General features: G+C 29.7%; 1 long non-coding RNA gene across 1 annotated transcript; it reads left to right on the forward strand.

The window, feature by feature from the left end:
• Positions 1–797: 797 nt before the first annotated feature.
• LOC107875043 lies at positions 798–3,065 on the forward strand. The gene is made up of 2 exons (XR_001675716.2): positions 798–1,765; positions 2,553–3,065. It is a non-coding gene; the product is annotated as an uncharacterized LOC107875043 (long non-coding RNA).
• Positions 3,066–8,719: the final 5,654 nt, after the last annotated feature.

Below are 8,719 nucleotides of genomic sequence, written 5' to 3' on the forward strand. Positions count from 1 at the left end.
GGGAAGCAGAATGTTTATATTATGGTTTTGCAAATGGCTTTTTACTAAAAATATCATTATTGTTATCGAAGATAAATTTTTAGGGAAAAGTACACTCTATAACACTTTTTAAAATAAATAGCCTAAATTTGAAAACTTTTCAAAAAGTGGTCAGTCAGATATACTATTTTCGCTTTATAGCCATTTCCTAATTTGGGTCATTTTGGCCTACGTAATCTATACAAACTATATGCAATATTGATACAGTCTATATACAATATTGATACAGTATTCAACTTGGATAATTCGGCCCTCTTAAAAATATTTCAATTTTCTTTTGCTATAAATTTTTTAACTGATAAAATATTCTGTTTTTTTTTTTCATTGTTTAGAAATAATAATTAAATTATATAAAAATGATATAATTGTTAAATAGAATATGTATCTATATAAGATATATGTATAGAAATCGTATAGTTCTATTAAATATGTGTATGTATAAAAAATATATAGAAAGTGTATGAAAATTATATAATTGTTGTATAAAACGTATAAAAAAATGTACAGTTATTGTATAAATTGTGTATCAAAACTGTATAATTTTTGTATAGAATATTTGCATGTATAAGATTTGTATAGAAATTGTATAGAAGGTGTGTAAAAGCGGTATAGAACAAGCCAGTAAATTGAAATGGCTAGAAAGTGAAATTTAAATTTCATAATTATTATCATGAAAATAGTTTAATTTGAAGTGTTATGTGTTTTCCCCAATTTTTTTTTTTTTTCAAATCGACCCTTGAGTTTTGGAATTGGTTTAACTTCTTCCTTAAATTTGACACCTCATAAATGGAGATTCCAACTTCTTTGGTTCCACAACTAACAGCGTGTTTAAGCGCGTATATTTATAGATTGGACTTAAATTCATTTGTCAAATATTTCAATAAAATCTCTTTAGATCAGTCATCAACAATAATCTAGCATAACTACACTCATCGCGATTTTCTACTCTTCAATGGGAATATTAGCTCATTTTCAATCATGGATTCGTGACAATGAAAATGACTTTAAAGTTAAAGAAATCCAGCATATTTGTGGAATTTAATAGAAAAAAAATGACCTTTTCAATTTGATAACTTTTTCTTCTTAATATCTAAGCTCAAACGGTTGATGAAAAAGATGTATTTACATTTAATGTCTATTAAATCAATGAAGGCATGATATCTATCTTTTTATATACTCTATTTTCTTACATTATTTAATCAAGGTTAGGTAATATCTTAGGTTAATAAAATGTTTGAAGACTTACAAAAATCGAAAACTTAAAATGTTGCCAAAATTTACTAAAATTACTAAAAAGTAGTTTGGTGCGAAAACAGTTGTTTTGCCGAACTCCTGCAAAAAAACTCTTGTTTGGATATTTGGAAGCAAATGCTAATTCCTCAAGTTAGAGGAAATTATTTCCTTTGAGAAACGAATGATTGCCTTGAGCTCCCCGCTTATGAGAAATTGTTTTTTAAAAGATTTTGATTTCCAGTGTCAACAACCACTTGTGTGTTGCCACGTCAATTGGGTTGGAGCTGTATGTTTTTATCCAAAAATTGCTGAAATCTCTGTTCGACCCAACGCCACTCACATGTCTTATATATTTTCCCCAATTCAACCGTTTTTATTAGTGTTTCATTTTGGTACAGCTTTTCCCCTTCCAAGCGATCTCCCATTCCTTTCTAGCTTGCTATACGGACCATCGGACAAAAGAAAGAGGAAGGTTCATTTCACAACTCACAAGGTATGTAGTGCTTTTGCTTGATTTCTTGATTTGAGTTTCATTTTCATCAATCCTAAAGATTCCATCTTTTTTTATCAAGACTCACTACATGCGCGAGTGAGATCCGTTGGCCAAAAAAGTATTGGGGGTGAGGTGATAGATAAAACATTATGACCTTCAACTTACTGGGAACATGACTTTAGATAGACCTTTTTGGAGGTCGAGGATTAGGATACAAGATTAGTATGTAGACGAGCATTGTCTGCTTGTATTCTAGTAGCATAATACTAATCTCATATTCTTTTGTCTTTCGATTTCTGTTAATACCTGTTGTTCTTTGCTTCGGTTATGGCATTATTTTGATGTTAGTCTGTTCCTTTTTCTAACTGTTATGTAATGATTCTGTTATTTTTTGTTATGTCTGCTGACTCTTAATACAACCTCTCTATCTCCAGGAGATAGCGGCTGATAAGATATGTGTTCACCCTACTCTTCACAGACCCCACCTAGTGAGATTACATTAAATTATACTGCAATGTAATGATAGACATTGCATAGAAGAAGTTTTGCTCAGAATAGGAGAGTAGACTATTAGAATTGCGGGGCGTCGATGGGAGACATGACCTAGTGTTGGAGTTTCTTCTTTTTCCAGTTGTTTGATTTGGATGTGTGAATAAGAATATGTTGGTTAGTTTGACCCAAAAAGAAAGAGACACTAAATTTGTTGTTGTAGTAGTATATGAGCAAGTAGGGGTTGTTTGATTTTGTTAATTATATAATGGGCAATCATTTGTTTTGCTTTACTCAGGACAGAGAAGAAAATGGGTCATCACCATCACCACCACCACCGTGAAGGTGCCAGTCCATGTGATGATCCCTTCCTGGGCCCTGGCATGTTGTTGCTGCCCTTGTTTCTTAGTAGCCTCTGTGTTCTCTATGTTTACGAGGTGCATCTTTATGGCTCGTTACCCTTTTCTGCAGTGTTTTGGATGGGATGATCGCAGACACCACCACAGCCATTTCTTATAACCCCAATTTTTATTTTTGTGGTCTCCAAACTCTAGCAAGACAAGGTTCTGATCCTTTTCAGAGGATTGTCAGCATTTCAATTTGGTTGTTTGTGTATAATTTACCTTGTACCAGTTAAATTTTGAGTTGTTGTTTGTTCACTCCGAGGAAAAATAGAATCTTTCAACCATATGTTGTTGTATATTTGTCCTCTGTCCTACAATACTTGTCCATATTACTAAATACAGTTGTCCAATGTACTACAACACTTTTGAAAAAACAATGAATAATTTATCTATTTCTATTCATTTTACCCTTGCTATTAAATATTATTCATTATTCAATACATTTCTCAAAACATTAAATTTATTAAATTCAAAGGGTAATATAGTAAAAATTACTCCTGTTATTTATTGTTCTTAACATGTGTGTCAAGTAAATGAAATCAAGAGTATTTTGTTATGTTCTTCTAATACTACCCTTAACATTAAATAACTAAATATTTACTCAAATTTATATTTTTAAAGCATAATGAATAAGGCTAATTTGGTAAAATAAACCCCTAATAAATATTTTCTCAAGGGGAGTGTCAAGTCAAAAAGGGCCAACTATTTTGAAATGGAGGAAATATAAATTTTATTGGAATGAGAGAACACAATTCTGATTAGACCATAAATTGAGCACATCTTTTGTTCTTTAGGAAATTGGAAACTGTGACTTGGAAATAAATCCTAGTGGTCCTCCATGACTATCAACTTTGGCCCTTTGAGTCTTCAAGGGCTTGTTCTAATCACGTGATTGTGAATCTCCAGCTTTCCTAATATTTGTTAAAGAAGGGAGACATAATGCTACAATGTGATGTATAACTTGGCCGGGGTAAGTTCATTTAGCAAATGCTGAGGGACTTGTATCATATTTAGTCATGCATCAAGCGAATTAAGTCAAGTATACAAGTGAAGATGCGTAAAGGGGTGGGACCTATTAGGCTATGACTCCGAGTTTTCAATACTATGGTTTACATAAAAGGTTGGCTACAGAGAACAACATTTTGACAAAATGTCAGGTATGAGACAAAATAGGTCTCCTTCGTGGAGTGGAGCAGATAAGATCAAAATATATGAAAACGAAGTGATAAGGAAATACATTAACATTCCAGCTATGGCTTTCCATGCCTTGGAATAAGGTCTACTTTATCTTAGAGCATTCACCATTTAGTAATTTTAGAGCATTTTAAAATGGTTAAAAAACAGTGATCATGTAAAAAATCTTTACACTGATAAGTATATATATAATTTAAATCTAGTTTAGAGGATCAAAGGTCATACTAGGCTATGGTACAGTGAATTAGCCATGGTATATTAATTGCTCCACAGCTTTTGTGTAAAGGTGGCCAAAAGGGAATGTGAATCTGCATGACTGAAAAAATGATGCTTTCATGAAGCAAGGAGTTCTAATAAATCTCAACAGAGATTAATAAACTTGTACTTAACATTTAACTTCATGAGTCATTAGACATTAGACTGATGGACTCTCATATTAATCTCTCTTTCTCCTTCTCTGTCCTCGGCAGTGCATTATTTGGCATCTCAGTCTTTTGACATCGGAGTGTTTCAGAGGTTTCAGCATGAAAATATGAGCTACTTCTTCTATGCATCTGTCATTTATACAGAAATCTTTGTTCAGTATCATAAGACACACAGCTACACATGAAGTACAAAGAGTTGATGACTTGTCATAATTACTGATTAATTCGAGTTGGGATATTTTCGGATGACACTATCACAACTGGCACATCATGATCGACGATCCCTGCTTGCAGTGACATTGAAGCAACAGTGAGTTCAAATTCTTAATAACTAAACTAAAGATCTACAAAACATGCAGTTCCTAGTATTTTTGCAGAATTAATGCAGAAAACTACCTTGATTTTCTTGAGCAGTTCACAGCCTGTCATTCCTGGCATGGAATTAATAACATGTCCGCTTCAGCTATTTCAATCATACATGTTCGTTGACATGTCTGTTTACTCCGTGATTTTACTATATCACACTTAATTAATTATTATATTTCATTTATGTATTAGAAAATTAATACTCCCTCTACATGCTTTCCTTTTTAATCTGTTTAAAAAAGAATGACTCTTTTTTGGCAATACTTTTAATTTAACTTTCCACATGACATGTTTAAGACCACAAGATTAAAGGGTATTTTGGTACATTTGACATGACTTTAATTTAGGACCACAAGATTCAATTCTTTATTTTCTTAAATTTCGTGTCAAGTCAAACTAAGTCATTCTTTTTTAAATGGAGAGAGTAATATTTAATTAGAAAAAAAGTAAATAAACATTTATAAAATGTCTGCTTCAGTTGTAATTTAATATCATCCCTAATTGATTATTATAAGTCATCTAAGTATTAAAAATTAAAAATATTTAATAAAAAAAGTAAAATTGACATAAAATAATAAATTAACTCTTAATATTTTAAATTAACTTGAGATTTTATATGAGGCTCATTTAATTTTTTTTCACAAGTATTTTTTATAGCAATTTTGTTATATCACTTCTAATTAGTTATTAGGAGTTGTTTATGACTTCTTCGCTATTTCAATCATGATATTTGGTTGATGTATTAGAAAATTAATCATGTCTTAGCTGTTTCAACCATAATTTTACTATATCATCCTTAATTAATTATTATAAGTCATCTAAGTATTAAAAAATGAAAAACAATATTTAATAAAAAAGGTAAAATAGACATAAAATAAATAAGACTCATTTAATTTTTTTCACACGTATTTTTTATAATAATTTTGTTATATCACTTTTAATTAGTTATTATGAATTATTTAAGACATGTTTGCTTCACTACTTCAATCGTGATATTTGGTTGGCTTTCAAAACTATATCAGTGTCACTTAAATTATAATAAAAAAAATATTATAAATCACAATAATTAAAAGCATAGTTTTTTAAAATATAATTAACTATCAATGCCACAAAAGTTTGGACAAAGATAGAATTATAAATTATAATAGCTAACAACTTAAAATAGTAAATTATAATATAAAAAAATATATTATAAATTACAATAGCTAACAACTTAAAATATCTAAAAACACATTAAAAATACAACTGATTATCTAAATTATTTTTTATCACATAAATTAGGACCAAAAAATAATATATATTGACACCCTGGATATCTAGTGTATATATATTTCTTCTAACCAAACAATATAAAACTATTCAGCAAAATGGTGACAGTGACCTCCTGTACTAAGAGGTGGTTTGGTTGGAAAACAAGTTATGCTGAGATTAGTTATACTATAATTAGTTGTACTGAAATTAGTTATTCTGATATTACTTTTTAGTGGTTGTTTGGTTTGTGGTATTAAAAATAATATGCATTGCATTCTTTTTAAAAATAAATAATTTGTTTATAGAAATACCCTTCATTTTATTTAGCTTAATTATTTTTCTAATATTAAATCATACAAAAGAAATTAAAAGGTTACTAATTTTTCTTTTAACTTTATTAGTTTCTTTTTCCTAAAAATACATGTTAAGAAATTTATGTTGATATTTCTTAAATGTGTATAAAGCTTTAATATTTCATGTTAAATTACTTATTTTGTCCTAAATTCTATAAAATATTGATAATCTCATTTTTTTATTAAAAAAAATCATCATAAAAAATTTTGAGAAAGAATTACTCTAATTTTTCTTTATTTAGTACCATTAATATTTGGAGAGTCAAATTGTATTTTTTTTAAAGATCAATTTTTCAAATATTTTTAGCTAAATGTAAAAGATATTTTTTTATTTAATAATTAAGTATGTATTAAGTTAAAAAGGGAATGTCAAGACTTTAATTACTAGTCCACGATAAATTTGTTAGAAAAATAAAAATTTGAAATAAGATTAATAAACATATCTACAATATAGAAAGATAATAAACCCTTGGATCAATTTTGAATTTGATTGTATACATAATTTTTATGGTGTCACTATCATTTTTTCACGACTCATCACTTTTGTAGTATTTAATAAGCTCATATAATTGTTCAAATTTATCAAAATGGATACAAAATTATAGAATAATTAAAATTTAAATTAGGGATAAAATTGACAAAAAAATTGACGTGAGAACTACCAAAATTTCACATTCGCTCTTATATATAGTAGTAATCTCTCTCTCTCTCTCTCTCTCTCTCTATATATATATATATATATATATATATATATATATATATATATATAGAAAGTGATAATCAAGGATTTGGAGGGTAATTGTGTCTTTTCATTGCTTTATCCCAAGAATAAATTAGGATGAGATTGTTGTACTACCAAATGTATGAGATAACTTGAGAAAATTGAAGGAAAGGTGTCTTTTAAGTCTTGAATGAAGAATTGATGACATTGACCAACAGATAGGGTCAAACATCATTAGGAAACTTGATTAAGTTAATTGTGGACTTGATTAATATTTTTAAAACTTTCTAATCTTTTCAAAAATACAAATCAACCCAACCCACACCCCTCTTCAATCCTAATCAACCACTCTCTCTCTCCAGCTTCTCCCAACCAACAGTTCTGCAAAATTTCTCCCTTCAACCTCCGACGACAAATAGTCAGGCGAGTTTCTTTTCGACTTTCAACCGTCAATCGACGTGAATACTTCTCCGGCGACAACAACTTCGAGTTCTTCGTTCTCCTATTTCCTTTTTCACAAATAAAAAATTATGAAGAAACAAAGGAACTTGAGCCAACTACTCTTCTGGTATTGAAATGTGGACTGAATAAAACCCTAATTTTTGGTATTTCTGCATTTCTTCTTCTCGTTGTCGTACTGTTGATTTGAATTTGTTGGTGATTTTTGGTCACAGGTGATGTTCTTAATGTGTATGTGTGTGTGATATGTTGGTGTTGCTAGGTTGATTTGTTGTTTGTCTTGGTAGAAATGGTATTGCAACAGTTGAAACATCTTATGTAATAGATGAAACATATGATGCAATAGATGAAAATTTGATGCAACAAATTAAAATGCAACTATGAAAATCTGATGCAATAGGTGAACAATCTAACAGATCATTCATCTGTTGCAACAGATGACTCTTCTGTTTGGAAGAAATCTAAACAATATTGATCCAATAGATAACTGATTAGTGATTTATTTTTATTCTTTCCAACGTTTTACTCTTTATTTTAAAATCTGATGCAACAGATTAAAAATCTGATGCAACTATGAAAAACTGATGCAACAGGTGAACAATCTAACAGATCATTTATCTGTTACGACAGACGACTCTTCTGTTTGAAAAAAATCTAAATAATATTAATCCAACAGATAACTGATTAGTGATCTATTTTTATTCTTTCCAACGATTTACTCTTCATTTTACAACATATTAGGACTGTTTTTATTCTTTCCAATGATTTACTCATACAGGTCGGTTATTTGTTGCAATAAATAACATACCTGGTGCAACAGATTAGTGATCCATTTTTATTTTTTCCAACGGTTTACTCATCCGTTGCAACAGGTCGGTTATATGTTGCAACAGATAAATACCTGGTGCAACAGATTAGTGATCTATTTTTATTGTTTCCAATGGATTACTCATCCGTTACAACGGTTCAGTTATGTATTGCAGCAGATAAAATACCAGGTGCAACAGATAATGCTGTTTTTATGGTTACCATGTATTACTCATCCGTTGCAACAGGTCGGTTATATGTTGCAACAGATAACATACCTGGTGCAACAGATTAGTTGTCTGTTAGAAATGTTATATTACTGTTATGCATTAATCAATTATAATCTATGTTATATTCTTGTTAATTAAGATAACATGGCTCCAAAATAAAAAAAATCAAATCAAGTCCAAGTAAAAGAACAAGTGTAGTAGCTTAGCTACATTCACCACTCTATGAGCTTGCTTTACAAGTGTTATCTCAATCAA

Source organism: Capsicum annuum, chromosome 6 (genome assembly GCF_002878395.1).
Source record: "Capsicum annuum cultivar UCD-10X-F1 chromosome 6, UCD10Xv1.1, whole genome shotgun sequence".
Lineage (NCBI taxonomy): Eukaryota > Viridiplantae > Streptophyta > Magnoliopsida > Solanales > Solanaceae > Capsicum > Capsicum annuum.